General features: G+C 44.3%; 1 long non-coding RNA gene and 1 other non-coding gene across 2 annotated transcripts; one reads left to right on the forward strand and one right to left on the reverse strand.

Moving 5' to 3' along the window:
* Positions 1 to 3,820: 3,820 nt before the first annotated feature.
* LOC133054420 (uncharacterized) lies at positions 3,821 to 18,457 on the forward strand. The gene is made up of 3 exons (XR_009692440.1): positions 3,821 to 4,521; positions 17,634 to 17,676; positions 18,429 to 18,457. It is a non-coding gene; the product is annotated as an uncharacterized LOC133054420 (long non-coding RNA).
* A 4,976-nt stretch (positions 18,458 to 23,433) lies between these two features.
* Positions 23,434 to 23,563, reverse strand: LOC133055360 (small nucleolar RNA SNORA11). The gene has a single exon (XR_009692645.1). It is a non-coding gene; the product is annotated as a small nucleolar RNA SNORA11 (small nucleolar RNA).
* Positions 23,564 to 23,864: the final 301 nt, after the last annotated feature.

The raw sequence follows: 23,864 nt of genomic DNA on the forward strand, positions 1-23,864 counted from the left end.
CTTTCTCAGAAGGCCATTGTAGCACGAGAATATACTCTATTAAACAATCCAAAGAAACCGTCAAACCAAAAGGCACAGGAAGAATAGGAGCAAGCTACATGTGCTGCGAAGAAACAAGAATTTGAGAGGCAAAAACAAGAGAAAAGAGACCCTCCAAGGCTCTACAGAAAAAAGAAAATGGAAGTGTTCAAAATGCGGAGCCAGAAGACTCAAAATGGACAGCCAAATTCAAATTTACAAATGGAGTATTTTCTAAGAAACTACAGGAAAAGAAGGGTAAAAATTTAGGGTGAAAATATCTACTTGCTATTGAGTACTTTTGTATGGGGACTGTCCCTCCTAACATGTAACTAAATGTGTCTACATAAACTGGATTGGGAAGGGATGGAAAAAAAAATAACCAAACCATATAGAAGTCATGCTGTTTTCAAATATTTTCAATTCTCGTTCATAGTTCATTTGATCGTTTTTGGGAGATGCGGCAAGGACGTCAAGTATCATTCAACAAATCATTTCCAAGTCGTTTCAAACGTTGTTTAAACTGGATTTCTACTTATCGCTTCATCAACCTATGGGACATCTGTGTGCAATGTAAAGGAGAAATCAGGTTCTCATAGCACCGGAAATCTTTCCTGTTAAAAACTTCAAAATAGGTTTAATTGCACGCAGACAAATCAGTTTAAGAAATTCCTTTAACACATAAATAAAGTCATTCTCGCTTTCTTGCAAAACATAATGAGTATCTCGTTGCTTTCGCTCAGGCTGTGCCTGCGTCTTAACTCATAGCGGTGCCTCACTGGCTCTGCAGAGAGGCCAGTGTCATTAGAAACAGAAGTTGAAAGTCACTCAGGGCTCTGCTAATGAGGAGAGGCACCGCGCAGGGTGCAGGGACCCAGGGGAAGCGCCAGGTTTGGAAGAGCTTGTGGCCTCTTGAAGGGGGCGTGTCTAGGGCAGAGCTGAGAGCTGGTGGTTTTCTGAAGAGGCACCAGGAAGTGCCCGGTGGTGTGGGGCCAAGCCCTCAGCTGAGTATTGCTTTTTGAATAACCCGGGTGTGTTTGGAGCTCTGGAGGTGGTCTCTATTAGCCGGGGGTCTGGACTGCGGGAATTTCGGCTATGTGTGTGAGAATCAGATTTGGAGGTACTTGTGTCTTCACAGAGCTGAGAAAGCTTGCTAAGGCTACTGTGGTTGCACCCGAATTCTTGGGCACGTTGTGGCCATCAGAAGCCGTGCAGAGACTCCAGATGCCGGGAGATACATTTCCCAAAGCTTCTTCACTGCAGGAGTCTCTGAGGGCACTGACGGGCCTGTCTCTTGACTCGAACTTGGAAAGAAAATGTGTCAATGAGCACTGGGTTACCTCAGAACCCCAGGAAAGGACTAGAAGGTGTGAGATGTCTGTGTCCTTAGCACATGAAAGGTGCTTCCACTGCATCTCCTTGAAGGCGGATGTCATCTGGTAAGCTCACACGGCTGCCGAAAGAAGTGTGGTGGGTCTGGCGGCTCCGCACTCAAACCAGTGGACCGGCTAGGTTGGTGGAAAGGAAAGTTTGCTTTATTTCAGACGCCGGCAGGCCGGGGGCAGTTGGTGGACACCTGTCCAAAGGTTGACTGACCACTCCCCGACCCAAACCCAGCGGGATGGGGGAGGGTGTCAGGGCATGCGGGGGAATGTGGTCCCTTAAGTGGGGTAAGTGCAGGCTGGGTCTGGGGTTGGGCTGGAGGGGTGAGATCGAGGTTGGCCCCCTCCCCACACCCTTGGTGGGGTGTGTGCAGGCATCACAGCCAGGCTTCCGCTTTTGTTCTCCAGCTGGCAGGTGGTGATTGGGTTTTTGATCTGCTTTCCTATCTTGTGCATCATTTGCCCCAACTGTTCGTGTGGGGTCTTCCTGAAATAGGGACGGAACTCTTGTCCCTGATATTGGCAGCTGGACTCCTAAGCACTGGACCGCTGGGGAAAGCCGGAACAATATATTAAGACAGGCCAGATCTGGGCCTCCTGTGGCCCTGGGCCTAAAACGTTCACATCAGGAAGCCTGTGGAAGGTTTCTCTGCCCCTTTCATTCCCCCACTTTATCCTCTAGGCGCCCATTTCTCCTCTGGGCTTCACGGGTATACATCTTGATTGGGATGTGATTTGATTTCAGAAATTACCTTCTCAAACCATCCAGTGCCACTGCAGCCTCTCTAATTGTTCTGCTACTGAGCTGGATTTTCTCCAAACCTGTCTGGTCTCAAGTCCACAACGTGAGCCTGCGGACGTCCACTCCCCTTCCCGTTTCTCTGAGCCAGATGTGCACTCTAGCACCCTGGCCTCCACCCCCGACAGAGGGCTCCTGTCGACTCCCACCCCCACCCCTGCACTTTCTCCTGCTGGAGACCCGCTCCCAGGCTAGGGTCCATGGTAGAAACCCTGGGCTGGACATCAGACAGATCCCGCCAAAGAAACAGACCATCCAGTGCACTGCATTTACTTATATCTTTAATCTTAGATAAATTGTAAGGTACAGTTCGGGCGAGGCAGAAAAGGAAAGCCGCCCTCAACAGAAGTAGGCTGTCTTTATTCAGGCAAGGAGGGCTGACAGTCGGCCTAATGACCAGGGTGAGCACGAAGAGGGATCCAGGAGGCTTCATACTTATAGGGTGGTTTGTGGAAGCGATAAGGCACACGTTAATCAGGCAGGATATTTTGAGTATTCTTTTGTTGAGATTCTTTGAGTATTCTTTTGTAGCTAGAATTCTTTTGTAGTATTCTTTTGTAGTTAGAATTCTTTTGTAGTATTCTTTTGTAGGCAGGGGTTGATAAGTCTTCTGGACGGGTGTAGGGGTTGGAAGGTTTCCCGACAGGCGGCGATAAGTCCCAGATAGATGCAACCGGCCTGGATCATCAGGGCCCAACTAAAGCTCTGTTTCGTTTTCTCCGAAGTTAGATGATTCAGCAAGGGGCCTTTGAGACTGTTGTTCTCTTGTCTAGGCCCAAAAGACTCTTTCATAAATAGAGATTAAACCATAAAATCTTCAGATCGCTTGTTACCACACATCGCCTTAAATATAGAAAAGATCCTCTTCTGGAAAGAACTCAGGTCCAGCTGGTTCCATGCCATGGAACCCATCTTCTCTAGCGCCCATCCGATGAAACATTTAACTAGGTGTTTAACCAGCCATCTGAGGAGCATCAGAGCCTGCTCCATTAGATATACCATAATTCTGTAGAAGACATTCTGTAAACTCTGTAACTCATCTTTTACAAATTCACTTAATTTCTCAGTAAGAACATCAGCAAGTTCATTTTGAAGAGTTTTCATTAGCTTGGTCTTGGTAAAAGAAATAAATATCTCCATGCCGAGAAAGTGAGCTTCTCTGAGCTTCAGCTTGTCTGAACTTCAGCTTTTCCGGGCGCATCTGCTCCACTCAGTCCGAGCCCTGAATTTATGTTGGCTGAAGGAGCAGCAATCAGCCCATTCTTTAGCAAAAAGTAACATACAAAAATGGCACTAAAGGGTGTGAGGCTGTCACGGCTAACACCATGGCAGGCAGCCTAGATTAGGAGTAGGCCTGGTTTTCCAGGGTAACATAATAATCAGGCCTCTTAGAGCCAGCCAATTAACATATGCCTAGCCAGAGAAAAGGGAACCTATCAGGGGAAAGCTGAAAGCCCCACGTTGGGCCAACAAAAATTACCTTGCAACTGTGTAACCAATCCACTTATGCCAACTACCCACTGTGTAACCAATCCGATTGCGCCAACTACCTGCTGCTTGTTTTGACCTAATAAATACCCGAGAGAACTGGGGCTCGGGGCCTTTTGTCCTCACACACATGGTGAGGGCAGGAGGCCCTGGCTCGAGTCAGTAATAAATTCCCCTATTGCGAGTTGCATTGTTTCGAGGAGTCTTCTTTCCCGACCGGGGACTCGGACTACGGGCAGAACATTAGGTGGCTCGTCCGGGATCCCTTGACCAGGGAAGAACGCTTTTTGGAACAAAGGGGAAAAAAAGATAGGGAATAGCACCGGTGCTCAGGCAGGTTTAGAAAAAGACCAGAGTAAAGCCGAGGCCCTGCTGTGAAGCGGGAAGGTGTCTGGTGCAGAAAAAGACCAGAGTAAAGCCGAGGCCCTGCTGTGAAGCGGGAAGGTGTCTGGCGCAGGAAAAGACCAGAGTAAAGCCGAGGCCCTGCTGTGAAATGGGAAGGTGTCGGGCTCAGAAAAAGACCAGAGTAAAGCCAAGGCCATGCTGTGAAGCGGGAAGGTGTCTGGCGCAGAAAAAGACCAGAGTAAAGCCGGGGCCCTGCTGTGAAGCGGGAAGGTGTCTGGCGCAGAAAAAGACCAGAGTAAAGCCGGGGCCCTGCTGTGAAGCGGGAAGGTGTCTGGCGTTAGGGAAAGCTTTCCATGAGGGAACGGACTGGCCGTTCCGGCTGGCGTGAGGCCGCAGCCAGCGAGCGCGCTGGGAGGCAGCCAGCTCTGCGGGAAGGGAAGGAGACCTCCTCTCCTAAGCCCGAATCTGGGGAACAGTGGACGCCATACGGTAAGGTGACCCTTGTTCCTGAGGATCTGTGTCATCGGCCGATGTATGTTTGTCTGTGTGTTTTTCTGTGTAACTGCCGGCATTGTCTCCTGTCTCATTGTTCTCTGGTGTGTCGTTGTCTACTTCTTCCTATAAAGCCTTGGAGCCTCATTTCTGTTTCTGAGAGTTTCAGTGAACAGGCAGACAGTTGTCGGGGCAACTGACGAGTCCCGGCCAGGGCTACTCCCTGGCGGATTCTGAAGGCCTCCCAACAAGTCAGCCCCAGTAACGGGAGCCCGAGAGGGTGAAACTCCTTTCTTTTTTTCTCGTATTCTAAACCGAGAATCTGGCCAAATAAAAACCCGTCTGTGTGGGCACGGGACAGGCACTTAAGAGCCGATAGGGCGCCTGCCACTGGAAGACTCCCGTGAAAGGATAAGGGGGTCATGGAACGGGCTAGAAACCCTTAGGGTGCCCGCCCCCAGCAAGAAAACTTCCGTGCAACGACTAAGGCACTCAAATAGTTCCACAAAGCATACCACAAGCCCAACCTCCTGGCCGCCACCACTCCCGATAAGATTTATTGGTGGTAATTCTCGGTGACTTTCTTCTGACTCTCGCTATGGGGCAAGAAAATCTACCTCACTCTCTCTCATGACTGATCATTTCTCGGATGTCAGGGCTAGAGCGTATGATCTGTCGCTACTGGTTACAAAGAGTAAATTAATAACCTTTTGCTCTGCAGAGTGGCCTGCCTTCCAGGTTGGATGGCCTTCAGAAGAAACTTTTCAACCTTCTATTATTCGGGCAGTGAAAAAGAAAAAGTTATGGCTCCTGATCCCTGGGGCCACCCGAGCCAAGTCCCATATGTTATGGTCTGGCAAGATCTAGTAAAAGATCCACCTGAATGGTTAAAACCTTTTGTTCACAAACTCCCTGATTCTCCTAATGTACAGGCCCTGGTTATGAAAACTCCCACTGCCCCAGAGGAAGCTAAAAAGAATAAGGGCCCAAAACCGGTCTTGCAGGAATCCTCGGACCGGAACCTGATTGACTTGGAGACAGAAATTAGGCCCCCGCCATATGCCCCTCCTCCGTTGCAGGTTCCTCCGGGGGGAAGAGCCCCCCCTCCCCCCAGTGAATCAGAAGGGACAAGGGAATCCCGACCCCGGAGAAAAAATAGAGGAAATAGGGGTGAGCAGGATCATGGGGAACCTTCATCTACTGTACAGGCACTCCCCGTCCGGGTGAGACCAGCTAACCCGGACGGAGAGCAAACCTAGCAATACTGGCCCTTTTCCCATTTTGTTCACTCATAACCCCACCTGGGATGATTGCCAGCAGCTGTTGCAGGTGCTCTTCACCACGGAAGAACGGAGGCGAATCCTGGCAGAGGCACGGAAACGGGTCCCGGGGGTCGACGGGAGACCAACCGCCCAGCCTCATCTCGTGGAGGAGGGGTTTCCCCTGTTGCAGCCTAACTGGGATTTTGAGCGAGTGGAAGGTAGGGAGCGTCTCCGAGTGTACCGCCAGACTCTAATGGCTGGCCTGCGGGCCGCAGCTAAGAAGCCGACAAATTTGGCAAAGGTAAATTTAGTAAGGCAAGAGCCCACTGAGAGCCCGTCAGCCTTCCTAGAGAGGCTAATGAAAGCCTTTAGGCAATATACACCCATGGACCCCCAGGCTGAGGAATCATGCGCTGCAGTTCTACTAGTGTTTATGAATCAGGCAGCCCCAGATATTAAGAGGAAATTACAAAAGATAGAGGGGTTAGGAGAGCAGAAAATACAAGACTTACTGAAAGCAGCTGAAAAGGTATTTAATAATAGGGAGACCCCGAAGAAAGGGAGGAACGACTTCGTCAGGAGGAAAAGGAACTAGCTGAGAAGATCAGGAAAGAACATAGGGAACATAGGGCAAAAGAAAACCGGAAGAACCAGAGAGAGCTAACCAAGATTCTTTTTGCGGGGATGAAGGGATGAAGGCCAGAACAAAATTGAGAGAGCCTCAAGACCCCCAGACGGGAGAAACAGAGAGAACAAAAAGGCAGGACCTAAAGAAAGATCAGTGCGCCTACTGCAAAGAACAGGGGCACTGGAAAAACGAGTGCCCTAAGAGGGACCCGAAGAAAAGAACAACCCAGAGAGAGAATTTCCCCTGGAACTCGAGTTCTATATGCGGGGGAAGACAGTGACTAGGGGAGTCAAGACTCGACACCCCTCCCCGAGTCCTGGGTAGCCATACATGTAGAGGGGAAACCCGTTGGCTTCATGGTGGACACTGGCGCCCAACACTCTGTTTTAAATCAAAAACTGGGACCAATGTCTAAGAAAACCAGCTTTGTGCAGGGAGCCACGGGGACAAAAAAATATTGTTGGACCACAGAATGGAAAGTAAATTTGGGGACCCATCAGGTGTCCCATTCGTTTTTGGTGATACCAGAATGCCCAGCCCCTCTACTTGGACGGGACTTGTTGACTAAAGTTAATGCTCAGATCCATTTTGACCCTGGGGGAATGTCAGTCAGGGATGGACTTGGACAGCCAATACATGTCTTGTCTCTAGCTTTAAGAGATGAATACAGACTTTTTGTGCCTAAGCCCTCAGAGGTTATAGCACCAGATATACAACCGTGGGTCCAGAAATACCCGTTGGCATGGGCAGAAACAGCAGGAATGGGACTAGCTAAACAGAGACATCCGGTCGTCCTCGAACTAAAAGCCGAGGCGACTCCTGTGAGGGTAAAGCAATATCCTATGAGCCAGGAGGCTCGGCGGGGGATCACTCCCCACATTCGACGGTTCATAGATGCCGGAGTTCTCCAGCAGTGCCAATCCCCTTGGAACACCCCCTTACTACCGGTAAAGAAGCCGGGGAATACGGATTACAGACCTGTCCAGGACCTACGAGAAGTCAACAAGTGGGTGAGTGACATACACCCTACTCTCCCCAACCCGTATACCCTCCTGAGCAGTCTGCTGCCTGAGTACACTTGGTACACTGTGTTGGACTTGAAAGATGCTTTTTTTCAGCCTACCCCTGGCGGCCCAGAGCCAAGAAATATTTGCCTTTGAGTGGACTGAGGGGAAAGGCCAACCGGTAGTACAACTAACTTAGACCCACCTCCCACAAGGGTTCAAAAATTCCCCTACCTTGTTTAATGAGGCTTTGAGTGAAGACCTCTATGAATATCGGACTGACCACCCAGAGGTCAACCTGCTGCAATATGTGGATGACCTTATGTTGGCTGGAACCACAGAGGAGGCATGCAGCCGTGCCACCGGTGACCTCTTACAGACTCTAGGCACCTTGGGATATCATGCTAGCACAAAAAAGGTGCAAATGTCCCGGTAAGAGGTCACCTATTTGGGGTATAAGATCAGGCAGGGGCAAAGGTGGCTAACTCAGGCCATAAAAGAAACAATATTGCAGGTACCAGAGCCCAAGACCCCCCGCCAGGTGAGAGAGTTTTTAGAGACTGTTGGATATTGTAGACTATGGATCATGGAGTTTGCTGAGAAGGCCCGGCCCTTATATGAGGAAAGTAAAGAGACCCCAAACTGGACTTGGACTGAGCCAATGAAACAGGCTTTCCAGACACTCAGACAGGCCCTACTAAAAGCGGCCAGCCAAGACTACGCCGCCCCCATATTAGCCATGAGACTTCCACCTCCTGGTATGGGGACTCTGCCTCCAGTCCCCGACTATTCCCTCCCCGACCTCATTTGGATCAACGAAGATACCACCCTCCAGAAGAATAACAAAGATGGATGGTACTGAGATCAAAACAACAACCTGATATTGCCTGCCATCCTGGGTCGTCACCTATGTGAACACCTGCACACAACTACACACTTGGGAGAAAAAAAGACCTTGACTCTTCTCCAGACAGCCTGCCTGAGGTTCCCTCGACAAAATGCCACTGTACGAGAGATAATTCAAGCCTGCGAAGCGTGCCAGCTGATGAGGGCAGAGAAGAAGCAGCACTCGGGAACGAGGTACCGAGGGGAAAAGCCAGGGCAACATTGGGAGATAGATTTCACTGAGGTAAGACCAGGCAAGTACGGGTATCGCTATCTGTTGGTTCTGGTAGATACCTTCTCAGGGTGGGTAAAAGCCTTCCCCACTAAGGGAGAGACAGCAACAGTGGTTGCTAAAAAGATCTTAGAGGAGATAGTGGCTAGGTATGGGCTGCCAGTGACTATGGGCTCAGATAACGGACCTGCCTTTGTGAGCCAGATTGTACAAGGGCTGGCCCAAGCTCTGGGGACAAAATGGAAGTTACACTGTAAATATAATCCCCAGAGCTCAGGACAGGTTGAGAGAATGAATTGGACCCTAAAAGAAACTCTGACAAAGTTGGTAATAGAGACTGGCGGGGACTGGGTGACCCTCCTTCCCTTCGCGCTCTTTTGAGCATGTAACACCCCTTATAAGCTAAATCCTAACCCTTTTGAGATTCTGTATGGAAGACCCCCTCCTGTGTGTCTTATATTTTTAAAAAAATGCCTAACACCCTCTACCTTGGGACAATTTCAACAAACACTGATGGCATTAAGTAAGGTACATAGCCATGTTTAGAAATTAATTCAAGAGATACACTAGGGTCCAAGCAAGGGGACCATCCCCTCACATAATATTGGCCCGGGTGATTGGGTTTGGGTAAAACGACACCAATCTAAAGCATTAGAACCTAGATAAAAAGGCCCTTATGTTGTTCTCCTTACCACTCCTACTGCTGTTAAAGTTGACGAGATCGGGCCCTAGGTTCACTGCAATCACGTGCGGCAAGCCACCCCAGAAGAACAAGAGAAGATGCAAGCAGAATGGGAGGCAAGACCTCACCCGTCAAATCCTTTGAAACTGAAACTCGTACGACGGGAGCCCTCTTAACTCTCCTGCTGATAACAGTTTTCATCGGCCCAGGAGGAACCAGCCACAACCCCCATCAGCCAGCTAACCTGACTTAGGTGATCTACTATCCTGAGACTGGAGAAGTGCTTAATTCGAGCTCCAACGTGGCCCCAAAGGGACATGGTGGCCAGTACTGACCTTTGATTTGTGCATGCTGGTGGCTGACGGTAATGGGTTTGGTCCCCACCAACTGACCAAGTTCTTTGCCCACGGCTCTTTCGGTCTGTTCACCTGTAACTGTGAGCAAAAAGGCCCACAGTACTACAAACAGGTGCCTGTCTATGTCTGCCTGGGGGGGGAAAGGAATCAGAACCAAAATGAAAAATGTGGAGAAATTGACTCTTTTTATTGCGCCGCTTGGGGTTGCAAAACCAAGGGAACAGTCCATTTCGCACCTCCAAGAATCCTTGAGCTCCTTGGCTGAAGTAATGTTACACAATAGGAGAGGTTTAGATTTGCTGTTTCTGCAACAAAGAAGATTATGTGCAGCACTGAGAAAAAAATGCTGTTTCTATATCGACCATTCAGGGGTGGTACAAAAATCTCTCTAAAAAGTAAGAGGGGGACTAGCCCAGTAAAAGAGAAAATGAGAAGCCCAACAAGGCTGGTTTAAATCTTGGTTTCAGCGCTCCCCCTGGTTGACCACTTTGATTTCCACCCTCCTGGGTCCACTCATAGTATTAATATTGTTACTGACCTTTGGTCCATGCATTTTAAACCGTCTGGTCTCATTTATTAGGGAGCACCTAAATACCATCCAAATTATGGTATTGAGACAACAATATCAGTCAATTTCACAGAGTAAAGAAGATTCCTCTACTTGAACAACAGACGGGGGGGGAAATGTGAGGCTGTCACCGCTAACGCCATGGCAGGCAGCCTAGATTAGGAGTGGCCTGGTTTCCCAGGGTAACATAATAATCAGGCCTCCTAGAGCCAGCCAATCAACATATGCCTAGCCAGAGAAAAGGGAACCTATCAGGGGAAAGCTGAAAGCCCCACGTTGGGCCAACAAAAATTACCTTGCAACTGTGTAACCAATCCACTTATGCCAACTACCCACTGTGTAACCAATCCGATTGCACCAACTACCTGCTGCTTGTTTTGACCTAATAAATACCCGAGGGAACTGGGGCTCGGGGCCTTTCGTCCTCACACACCTGGTGAGGGCAGGAGGCCCTGGCTCGAGTCAGTAATAAATTCCCCTATTGCGAGTTGCATTGTTGCGAGGAGTCTTCTTTCCCGACCGGGGACTCGGACGACGGGCAGAACAAAGGGCTCTAAAGGGCAGCAGGAAATCCCCAGTTAGAGGTTGCAGTTTTCACTGTTATGTTAGATAAGTTTCACCAGGATTTCGATGTTCTATTTTTCAATGTTTTGTGTTACTAGAACTTCCCTAGCTTTACTTCCATTGTTGTCACTGTATTTTTGCAGATTTTTCTCATCACATCTCAGGTTAAGTCCTTGCCCTAGGGGTGTTTATTGCAGACATAAGTTGACTGCCTCAAATTATTGTGGGATGTGCCTCCTCTGGCCTCTGTCTGTCACAGCCCTTTTTCGGTCCCTGTGTTACTTGTGCTGTTATAGCCACGTGTTCTGGGATACAAACTCACTCGGAAGGACAGTTCAGATAGTGGAGCGCAGTTTTTTACACCAGCGGGCCCAAGGCAGTCTCCTCTTAGCCAAGTACCCCGACCAGTTTTTCTGAAAACCTGTTATACCCTAAGTGTACGTGCCCAAACCCAGCTCCCCAAATTCCCTGAAACTAGTCTGAACAAAGGAAAAGAAAGACACAATCAAAGTTAACCCATGATTCATATGCCTTAAGCCTAGGTAGCTAACAGTGGACAATTATCAATAGGTCTGTGGTCATACCCCAATAAGCATAATAGAATTTATGATTCTATTTGGTTACACAGATAATTAGGGTATTCTTCCAGCAACAGAGAGTCTAGGTACGAGCCCTGGGGCTCTTCCTTCCAGGGGGCCTGGTTTTCCAGTTGGCATGTTGTTTCCATAGATACTGGGCATAGAGCTCAAAGTCCACAGTCCGGCCCAAGATGGAGCCCTGCTTTCAAATGGAGCCAGTTCTGTCTGTTTTCTCTTTCATCCCCCCGCGCTTGATGCTCCTAACTCATAGTATGAGCATCATTCACAGGGATATATTGCACCCTGGCTCTTCAACCTCCAATTTGGGAGAACGACATCAACCTTTGCGTTACAAAGTTCATAATACTTTATAAAATAAAGGGTCCACAAAGCAGAACTATCAAGGCAACTGTAACAATGCTAAATATAGTTTTCCACCAATCACCCTTCACCCAAAATAGGACTGAAGTTCAAAATGGAAGATTATCACCAGACATAACTTTTAACTGACCTTTCATGTCATCTAGGGTGGCTGATCTATAGCCAGACAAATCAGGAATATATACACAACATTGAACTTTAATGACAGCACAGGTCCCTCTTTGTATTGAAACTGAGGTTAGTTTCAAGATGATACCAGCAAGTGTTTGTTGCAGCAGTTGCCTGTAGAGCTTCCTCTCTTTTTCTTCTTTAAGATGATCTTGGTTTCCCGGGGATCAGTGGGGTCCTTTGGGTTGTCCCCTCGGTGTCCTCCAGGTCTGTGTGATATGCTCTATTCTGATGTGCACATCATCTCATGTGATGGATCCAGGGAGTGACATCTGCAACTTCAACTGCAGTCGGGCTGGTTAGAACAACAGTACACGGACCCTTCCAGTGTGGGGCCAACGAGTCATGTTTCCAGTGCTTGAACACTCCTGATCCCCGGGCACACATTCATGAATCTGCTCCCCAAGGGGGAACGGCACCCTTTCTTGTACAAACTTCATTCCCTGATTTATGACCGTGCCCAGTTGTTCCATCTGCTGTGAAATCTCATCTCCCCTTACCTGAGGCAAATTTGTTGATACCTGTTTCATTCTGGGAGGCGACCTCCCATGCACAATTTTGTCCGGAGAAGAGCCATGGGATCACGGGGTCATCCTGAGTCTGAGCAGAGTCGTCGGAGACAAGTCCCCCCAGGAGCAGTCAGTCTCTGAGATCCACTGGGAGAGCGTCTCTGTATGTGTCCAGTTGGTTCATTCCACCATCTCAGAACTCTGGGGCCTATAAGCTGTATGTAATTTCCACTTGATGTTTCAAGTTTTGCTCGCTGGTTATACTAAATCAGCTCTGAAAGACGGGCCATGGTCCGATCCAATGCTGGTAGGAAATCCAAATCTGGGAACTGTCTTCCTAAGCAGGCACCGGGCGACTCTTGATGCTCTTCCAGTCCGGGTAGGAAAATCTTCTACCCATCCTGAGAATGCACACACCATGACCAGCAGGTAACGGTAGTGTCGGTGAGGATTCATTTCAGTGAAGTCCACTTCCGGGTGTTCAAAGGGCAGCGTGCCTTTTAGTTGAATCCCTGGAGGTTTCTGTCTGTGCTGAGAGGCAGCATGGACCTGTGAGCAGGCAGTGCAATTCTGAGATTTTGTCCTGCATAGGGAAGAGAGGCGGGGAACCAAGAAATATTTTCAAATGAGCTCTTCCAGTTTATCATGGCCTAGATGGGTCGCTTGGTGTGTTTGGCTTACCAGGGTGGGTGCCAGCTCCTCCGGCACCAATAATTTGCCACTTGGCAATTCCCACCATCCCTTTTCAGGTGTGATGGCCCCTTGTGCTTTGGCTAGGTGGTTGTGGGCTTCAGTGTACTTTGGAGAGTCTAGTGTTGGCTCAGGCAGCTCTGCCAATACCAGAGCTTTAACAGGGGCCTCACGTGTCCGCCCCAAACCCTCGGCTGCTTGTCTAGCAAAGACTTGACAGGAATTGGAAGCAGCCACTCTGAGCTTTATGCTTTCTGGTCTTTCCCCTGGTATAAGACTTCCACCAGGTAATGAGGTCTGGTTTGCATTTGGTTTATGTGTGTCTGATCAGAAAGGAGAAATGCTCCTTTGATTCCCTCTGATAACCTCCTAGGACACATTTTGGAAGACTGGTCGAGCCATACGTTTAAACCTATCAATAAGGACAAAATAGTTTAACACTATGTAGTCACAAGATTCTTTAGACTTTGGAGAAAATGGTTGAGATGAAACTCTTGAAATTTCAGAAAAGGTTTTTTGTTTTGTTTTGTTTTTTTTTTTTTTTTGCATGTGCTGTTGGAGAGAGTGACTTGATAACACACTTCATTTTTTTAGAACACCTACCCTGAGAGAACAAAGATATTCCAAGGAGGAAAGTTGATGTTCAGCCTCACCATGTCCCTAAGTATTAATACAAACACAGCCCACATTGCCTGTGTCTCAGCCTTGGCTTACTTAGAATTGCAACTGAGCCGGGAGAGGGGGGTGGGTGGAGGGAAGAAAAAGCCTTTGACCTCAAGTGTGTACATTTGACTGTTCTCTCTGTTTTTCATGAACTGACAAGTTTAATTGCAGTGCCTGATTCATGAAATGTAAAATGAGGAACAGATCTCTGCTCGTGTGTATGTCTCAGTGTGTCTTTGTCTCTAGATAATATTCCTGAGATTACTAACTAGAGATTATATTATATATTATCATATATAGAGCTCTAAATGCGCTCTATTGCACTGACTTCAAATAAGCGCTTACAACTGTTGTATTTCTGAGTCACAGAATCTGGGAAATGTTCAAGAAGTCTTTGTCTGGTACTGACATCATTTTAGCCTGTTTAACTGTGTCTATTACTAGAGACAGGAGACAGCAACATTCTTTCAGTGTACTTAGTTCTACTGCAAGTCACTAGGGCACACCTATTGCAACATTTGTCGGCAAGAAAGTTCACTCACACTGCTATATTGTCATAAATAACTGAGATAAATGGCATAGATAAAATACTGACACATTGAGTTCTGACCAAGTCTATGTTTACTTATCTTTGCCTTTTATGGAAAACCACAGACATATTTGAGTTTATTAAGTACATATCTTGTACGACATAAAGGAAAATTGTGCCCTAAGATATGTATGACTTATAGGTTACAAAATCTACTGTTGATAAAAAACTTCAATTGCCTGTTTCTTGGTTTTAAGTTTTAAGGCATTTTAAAAATGCGATATGATTTAACATCTACTAAAAAGAAATAATGATAAAATAATAAAAAATAATAAGCATAAATAAATGAAATGAAAATGAAAACATAATATATGAATAAAAATAATACAATAATATATGACATAATGACATAGGAATATATAAATATATAAAAATATAAATATATTACATGTATGTATATATAGTATAATTATTGTGTATTATATTATAATTATATTATATTATTATATTACAATTCTTATATCTGATATGTAAACTTTTTCTTCTATTTATAAAAATCTCATGAAAATTTTTTAAATTTTCATTAAACAATTGTATACTTATTAAAAAATTATATATATAATATGTATTACCATTACGTATAATATTATACATATTAATAAGTCTATATTTAATATATTTAGGATATATAAAATATAAACATAGAATTTATACAAAAGTACAATGAATATATACCACATATATGTTAATAATAAAACACATATTTATATAGAGGATTATACATATAAATTTATGTATAAATATATAATATATACATGTAGAGATATAATTAATTTATATCTTATATTTCATTATATATAATTGCTATATGATATATTATATAAAGTAATTACATATATATAAGAATTATGTACATACATTATATATAAAAGCAACTTTTATATGTTGTAAAATTGATATATATATTGTGCATATATTGCTTAAATATATAATAAATGCTATTATATGTATATAATATTGATATGTGATATATAATAATATATACCATCTAAAATATATGTTATATATCAAAGTATATTATATATTACATATAATTTTTATTTTACTGTATTATATATACTTTAGTTTATATCCATATAAAGTATATTTACATATACTTTATTATTTTATTATAATTTTTGTAGCTCTATATAAATATCCTGTATTATGTATATAATATATAAACAACACCATTTAATATTAATAGATAATTGAAATGGATTATATATAACTATATAAAATATGAAAATATCTAACATATGTAATAAATATTATTATATGCCGAGTATTTTTAATTTAATTATTATATATAATGTATGTAACATAACACACAATATCATATAAGAATATATATTGAAATATATAATATTGTATTGTTTCATATATATTATCATTATTAATATTAATACAATATCATCATTATCATCAAATACATATTAATTTATATAATATATAAAGTGTAACTTATGTTTATTATAATAATATACTGTCTATTTAACAAATATGTATATTAATTCAATATAATCCTGAACAGTAACATATATATAATGTAATATAATATTTATATAATATTAAATATGTGTAATATAATATTTAATTAATAAACAATATCTAATATACAGTTATATAATCATAAAATATAATTACTTTATTGGTATATAATATATTTTCTATATGTAATATATGCATTATTTTATTATTACATAATATAATATATAACTATTTTTATCATATAATATATATTTCTATATAACTGTATATATTATATACATGATATATACTTAATATTGGATATAACTATATACATAAATATAACTATCTAAATAATTGTATACTATAAGTTGTAACATACCCATATATATGAATATGTAAAAATATATTTTATATATAAATTAATAACACATTTTTATGTAATATATATTTCTATTAAAGTATTAGTTATTGAATAAATATGAATAAAAATTTATGTAAAAATTGGATGTTATATAAAATATAAATATAATATTTATATAAATATAATATATAAATATTTATATGAATATTTATGATATATATCACATATAAATATATGTGATATAAAATATATGATATATGATACATAATATAAGATATATCAGATAGTATCATATACAACAAGTATATAATATATAAAATAATATTTATCATTATACTTTACTATATACAGTTTACTGTCTGTAAAGTATATTTATATATACTTTATTATCATATTATATTTTACTTATTATATATACTGTAAAACACCATTATATAATTCAATAATGTATATTATATAACATATAATGTATATGTTATATGATAGATTATATAGAATATAGAATATAGAATACAATATAATATAATATTATCTGTTATACATTTTCTGTTCGGTTCAGTTTAGTTGTTCAGTCGTGTCTGACCTTTTGCGACCCCAAGGACTGCATCATGCCAGGCCTCCCTGTCCATCACCAATTCCTAGAGTCCACCTAAACTTCTGTCCATTGAGTCAGTGATGCCATCCAACCATCTCATCCTCTGTTGTCCCCTACTCTGCCTGCCCTCAATCTCTCCCAGCTTGAGGGTCTTTTGAAATGAGTCAGCTCTTCACATCAGGTGGCCAAAGTATTGGAGTTTCAGCTTCAACATCAGTCCTTCCAATAAACACCCAGGACTGATCTCCTTTAGGATGGACTGGTTGGATCTCCTTGCAGTCCAAGGGACTCTCAAGAGTCTTCTCCATCACCACAGTTCAAAAGCATCAATTCTTCGGCGCTCAGCTTTCTCTACAGTCCACCTGTCACATCCGTACATGACTACTGGATAAACTATAGCCTTGACTAAATGGACCTTTGTGGACAAAGTAAACTCTCTGCTTTTTCATATGTTCTCTAAGTGGGTCATAGCTTTCCTTCCAAGGAGTAAGCGTCTTTTAATTTCATGGCTGCAGTCACCATCTGCAGTCATTTAGAGCCCCAAAAAATTAAGTCTCTCACTGCTTCCATTGTTTCCCCATCTATTTGCCATGAAGTGATGGGACCTGATGCCATGATCTTAATTTTCTGAATGTTGAGCTTTAAGCCAACTTTTTCACTCTCTTCTTTCACTTTCATCAAGAGGCTCTTTAGTTCTTCTTCGCTTTCTGCCATAAGGGTGGTGTCATCTGCATATCTCAGGTTACTGATATTTCTCCCTGCAATCTTCATTCCAGCTTCTGCTTCTTCCAGCCCAGCATTTCTCATGATGTGACATTAGCAAGAATTGTGTACAGTTCAGGATTGATTACAATTAAATATAATGTAATCAAGTAAATGACTTTTATTATTAATAGTAAGCTACAACAATACTGGAATTTGGTTTTCTCTCTCTGTTAACAGAACAAACTTTCCTGGAATATTGAGTTGCCTTGGAGAACAGATGGTAAGTCTCATTCTCTACCTAACTCTGAGTGTTCCAGAGGAACTGTGAGGCATCTCAGAGGGAAATATTAGATTAACTAGCATCACCGGTATGTTAAACACCATGGGGAGCATTATCAAGTGAAGGAGAAGCTTTCCCAGGTTAAAGTGGGATGGATATTAGTAATAGAGACTTGCTAAAAAAAATTATGGAATTCCTAGAAACCTGGTAGGTCCCTACGTCATAATTAGGACCTACCAGGGCATACCAAGTTCTGCTACCAAGTCACAGTTCTGGTTATTGTGACCAAGTTTCTTAACCCATCACATTCTGCTCAGGTGCGTCACCATGTCTTTCAATCTTTAAGTCAGTCGCACACAGTTACTATATTCTGATGGTTTTGCAAAAGGTCTTCATCGCCCAAGAAGATTCATAGGGGAGACCATTTTGACAAGCACTGATGTCTGATCAATTTCACATTATACCAGGCAACTAACTGGATAAGAGAATTTTAAATCTCCATTTAAAAAACCTGCTGGTATTATAAACGTGTTTAACAAAAGATGAAATACTGAGTCAACATGTAAATATAGTTTTAAAGTTTATGGGTTTTTGTTTTTTTTTTTTTTTGGTCTCAAATATTATTGATCTGTTGGCTTTCTGATAAACCCCAGCCCTTCCCCTCAAGCTAGTAATGATTGACAGCAATTGAATAAATGCTCTCTGTGAGTAAAACGGTAATATGTTACTTTTCTCTCTCTTGGTTTCTCCAGAAGTTAGAGATGTTTAACTCTGAGCAGCCTTATCAGGTAAATAAAAATGACTGTGTCCTGACATTTGCAATAATTCTCATATTTTGGGGCCCTTTAGAAGAGAGAAATCCGCAAGCAAAATCAAATGGCAGGATTTGGGCCTGCCTGGATTTCCTGGGGGTAAAATTGTGTTGGTTCCTTGTTTTCTGGAATTCAGTCTGAGACTCTCTTTTGTACATGTAGTTTTATGATTGACTTATTTACTCGTTCTTGGAGGCTGGGTCTTTGATGGAGCACAGGCTCTTCGTTGCTAGCTCAGGCTTACTCTAGTTGCAACACTAATTGTGAATGAGACAATTCAAGCTCTAGCCTCACGGCAAAGACCACTGGGACACTACATATTTATCAGATGGAAACACTCAAAAACTCATCTTCCTTGTTGCCCTCTAAAATAGGAAGACTCTTTGGGAAAATATCACAAATCATTAATCATTATCTTCATGGTAATATGCTTTCATGGTTTTCAAATGTTGGTCCAAGGGCTATCATAAGGCAATCAAAGAGAAAAATAATATTTCCTTAACACAAACTGTTGATGCTACCAAAGCTTGGAACTTGAGATTACTTCCAGCTCTTGTGTCCTTTCCTCAAATTACATAGGTTGACTCTCCTTGGAACTGGAGCGGAGAACGAACTTATGAGGCCTTCATAGATCCCCACCCATGTGCACCTGCCTTGTATCTATGAAAAACAACTTCAGTCAAGAATATATTTAATCATAGAAGTGAGACAATACAGAAAGAAAGGAAACTGTCAACGAAGTCAAAATAATAATATCGTAGCTATTAAACAAACTCATGGACTGTTAGCTCTTCCTCAAGGGCTATCAATAAATATGTTGAACCGTCCTGGTTCCAAATGTCCTATTTGACCCCTTTTACAGGATCTGAAACCCCTGCCAGATGGAAGAAGTGAACTATGCCATCCACAAGCAGGAAGACCTGAGAACGGCTGGAACCACAAGGGTGATGCTGCTGCTGCCCATGACCTCATCACAGACCCAACAGAAGAGCGTCCTCGGGTTGATCAGGCTCTGCTCCTTGAACACCATAAGACGCTTCAGACCCCTCCAGGACCAGACACACAGCCTTTTATTTATGTTAATATTTTGTTGATCTCTTTATTTGGCTGCCTTGGTTCTGATTTGCAGGTGCGGGATAGTCCCTACCTCTGGTGGGATCTTGCTTGTAGCAAAGAGACTCACCAGCTGTGGGGCGAGGGTTCAGCTGCTCCTGGGCTGTGAGATCTTAGATTCCCCACCAGGGATTGAACCCAGATCCGCTGCATTTCAAGATGGTCTCTAAACCACTGGACGACTGGAAGTCCCAGGACACGATCTTGAGGGCATTAGCCTGCTTGGTCCCCCATGTGTGGCAAAGCAGTAAAGCTAGTTTTTCCATTTCTCTTAAAACTCTCTCTCTCAGATGTAATCTGGCCCCAGGACACAGAGGCCCAATTTTGGCAAGGAGATCTGGAAAGAAGCCAGGAGCCATTGGAAGAACAGGGTCCTGGGGGCAGGAGGGCTGAGGGACCTGAGTCCCAGTGGGGTGGAAGGCTGCGAGGGGCCCAACGGGGCTTCCGGAGGGGAGCCCTGAGGAGGCGTCCTCGGGAGCAGGCGCGGCGCTGCGGCGCAGACTCGGGGCTGCGGAGCCGGACTCCCGATCTCAGCGGAGCGGCCACAGGAGCCGGGGCGGCCCCGAGAGGGGTCGGGGCGCACAGGGCCCGGGCGCCAGTCATCAAGGGACAGAACAGGGTCAGAACAGAGAGGAGGAGAAGCTCTGTGCCACGGAGGAGCCCCCGGAGTGTGAGGACCGGCCCGGAGGGGAAGCGTGTGGACCAGGGTGTGGACTCCAAGATGCTCTGTGCTTCCCAAGGCGGGGCCCAGGAGGCTGGCGGTTCCAACAGCACTGGATGCACCTGAGGCCTCTTTGCCTCAAGAACGGAATCTGGGGATGCAGCCCCGTCCGTCCCCTCCGAATAGAGTTGTTCCTCTCCCTGACTTGTCCCACCCACCCCTCAGGGCAGTGCCCCTCTCTTCACCCCTCGCCCCCTAAACTCGTCCCCCATCCCCGGCTTTTCTAGATTCTTCTGGGCTCTGCACACTCCTAGGCCTGCCCCATCCTCCATTCCCTCCCCCTCCCTGCTCTCCAGGTTCTAGATTTCAGACAGGCTGGGACCTGGGCTGCAGTGCTTCCTCGTGGACACACAGCTTCTTGAGCCACAGACAGCAAGGAAACCACAAGGGGCTAACAATCACTACACTCACGAGCAGTGGGGGCAAGTGATGCACCAGATCATAAAGAAAAGATCAAAACTCCAGTCCCCCCTTCAGAGCTGGAGAACTAAAGTGGGGTCCTGGACGTGATGCCCGCACACAGCCCCACCAAGGGGCTGCACAGACCTCGCATTCAGCCCTCCCGCCCAACGCTGGACCCAGCCCGCCCTCACCCCATTTAATGGAGCGGATTTCCCACATGTGCCCTGACATCCCCTCACCCCCAGGAGCAAACAAGGGATCTTGTCACTTGTTGGACTTCCTTCCTGATGCACCCAGAGCTCCAATAAAACCTTGTCTGAATATCCTGTCTGGCCTCTTATCAATGTCTGTTGACAGGATTCCAAGAACCCTGGTGTGTCACATGCCCTTCTGGCTCTGCACACTCCTAGATCAACCCTGTCCTCCCTGCCTCTCCCTGTGTTCCAGATGCTTCTGTCCTCGGTGCCACCCCTTCCCTGGACCCTGGATCCGTTTTCCCTCCACTGTGGTCTCAGTTTGTTTCACCTACTCACATGTATCAGCATCTCCCAGACGCGATTGAGGCATGACTTTGACTTCCAAGGTGGGCATTCGCTTTCCTACAGAGCTTCTCCAGATGCTGGAGGCCCCAGCCAGACCCCCTCTGAGAGAAATCCTGCCCTTCTCAGCCTGGTCCCAGCTGGAGCCTGGAAAGCCTGCCCTCTGTCCCACACTCTAGACCCCACTCCAAGACCTCTCAGCATTGGCCTCCCTCACTTCCCCTGGGCTCGAGTCCAGGAAGCCTTTCCTCTCACACTCAGGCTCAACTCCCTTCACTTTAAATTCTAAAATTATTTTGTTGACAATTTTGCAAGGCACTTTCCATTTACAGCTCTTACAAAATATTGCCTATATTCCCTGTGTTGCACGATCCATCCTTGAGGCTGTCTTAGGGCTTCTCAGGTGGCACTAGTATTCAAGAATCTGCCTGCCAATGCAGGACGCACCAGGAGACTCGGGATCGATCCCTGGGTAGGCGAGATCGCCTGCAGAAGGAAATGGTAACCCAATCCCAGTATTCTTGCCTGGAAAATTCCATGGACATGGGAGCCTGTCTTACTCCCAGATTTCATACCACCTCCTCCCCACCATATTTAAGCTCCTGTTTTCCCACTAGAAACCAGTAGTTTCAAAATATCCTTATGCTGCTTTTTTCTTATATCCACTACTGGCCAGGAAAGTAGTGTATATTACAATTTTTTTGTTAGATCCACTAGAAGAAAACAGTATAAAAGTATAAAAAGTTTTTTCTTATATTCACTTCATATACAGTCAAGAAAGTACTGTAGATAGCAACAAAGTAGTGTATCCATCCGCACAGAAAGGAGTAGCCAAGACACAGCCTCTTCCAGATGGAGACTTCCCATATGTCTGTCAGAGCAAGTAAATTGAGGAGCTAGACTGAAAGGAACAGAAATGCTCACTTGTTCAGCATGGAGACACTGACTTATTTAACCAAGAACAAGCTCAAAGAAACTCTTGAATATATAGCTGCTGACCTTCTCACAGAGATGTTATAGACATTTGTAGAAAATAAATTACAAGTGGATGAATTGAGGCTGGTCCAGAGGCCATTCAGTGAGTTGCTTAAACACCTAGTCAAATGGTTGCTGCTATCTGTCCTCCACCAGATGGCTTTGGTGACATGGAACCAGTTAGGCATGAGTTGCTTAAGGAATAAGATTATATATGCCTTTAAGAAGTGTGGTCACCAACTAGCTGAAGTCATCATGGCTTAATATCTATTCATGTGTCAGTTCGGTATCTATGCTATCTTTGTGAAGTCTTAAGAAGACAGCATCATGCATTATTGTGTAAGAGGACTCATCATTGTGGGATGTTTGCGGCTAAGATTTCAGTTTCCTTCTGATTTATACATCCCAACTCTGCCTGCCTAACCAACAAGACTGATTGAACCGGGGGAGACATCCCTAAGATTATAATAGTATTCAGAAGACACAGATCACCAGCTTACCTTCCTTTCTTGTTTCCTCAACAACAGTTTGCTCTAACACGAACAAAAATTGAGAAACAGAATTTGTGCTGCTGGCAGCAACACACCACCTCTACCCTCCTGACAATGGATGACCTGTGGGCCTTTTCAGTTGCTCTTTGTGACTAGTCCACCAGGCTCCTATGTTCATGGGCTTTCCCAAGCAAGAATACTGGAGTGGGGTGCCACTTCCTATTCCAGGGGATCTTATGCACCCAGAGATCAGATGCGTGATCCCTGCAATGTCCTGCGTTGCAGGCATTTTCTTTATCACTGAGGCCCCTAACAACGTACAGCCTTCACTCTAAGGATATAAAGGATATCTGAAGGCTCATGTGGTCTGCCCGATTCTGTGCTGACTTCCTTCTCCTGGAGCTGAAACTCCAGCCAGGGGCAGACCAGGGAAGGGACGGATTGTAACCAAGCAGGACCCTCTGAGGCTTTCCCAGAATAATCCCCCAGCCAAGTCCTCTGCCTGCCTTTTGTCTGTAAAAAAACTTGCACCAAAGAATAAATGTAGGGACTTCACTCCCGGTCTAGTGGCTAAGACTCCACCAGTCAAATTCAGGGGTGAAGGTTGAATACTTGGTTGGGGTATGAATATCCCACATGCCTTGCAGCGAGATTAGAAAAAAAAAAAAAAGAATAAATTTATTATTATTATTTTTTTCTTCTACACCTGTCAGGTTTCTGCTCATAGGAAGGCCACACATTTTGTGCCCCTCGTCACAGTGAACCCAGATTCTTGTCGGGTGTGTTATAAACAGACAAGCCATTTCTTCAGGCCCTCTGCTCTGAGCACACCGCTAAAAAAAAAAAAAGAATAAATTTAATCAGAGAAGTGAGAAAATGCAGAAAGGAAAACAGTCAAACAAGGCTGATGAAAAAAATGAGACCTATTCTTATCTAAATACATGTATGACTCAGTTTGTGTGTTTGTCTTTAGATAACATTCCTGAGATTCATTTCCAAATGAGCTCCATTTAATTGACTTAAAGAAAAGTAAGCGCTTACAAATAAAGTATTTCTAAGGTTCACATAATCTGGGAAATGTTCAGTATGAAGTCCATTTCTGGTATGGACCTCAGGTTAGTTTGTTGTTTAACCG

Source organism: Dama dama, chromosome 4 (assembly GCF_033118175.1).
Source record: "Dama dama isolate Ldn47 chromosome 4, ASM3311817v1, whole genome shotgun sequence".
Classification (NCBI taxonomy): Eukaryota; Metazoa; Chordata; class Mammalia; order Artiodactyla; family Cervidae; genus Dama; species Dama dama.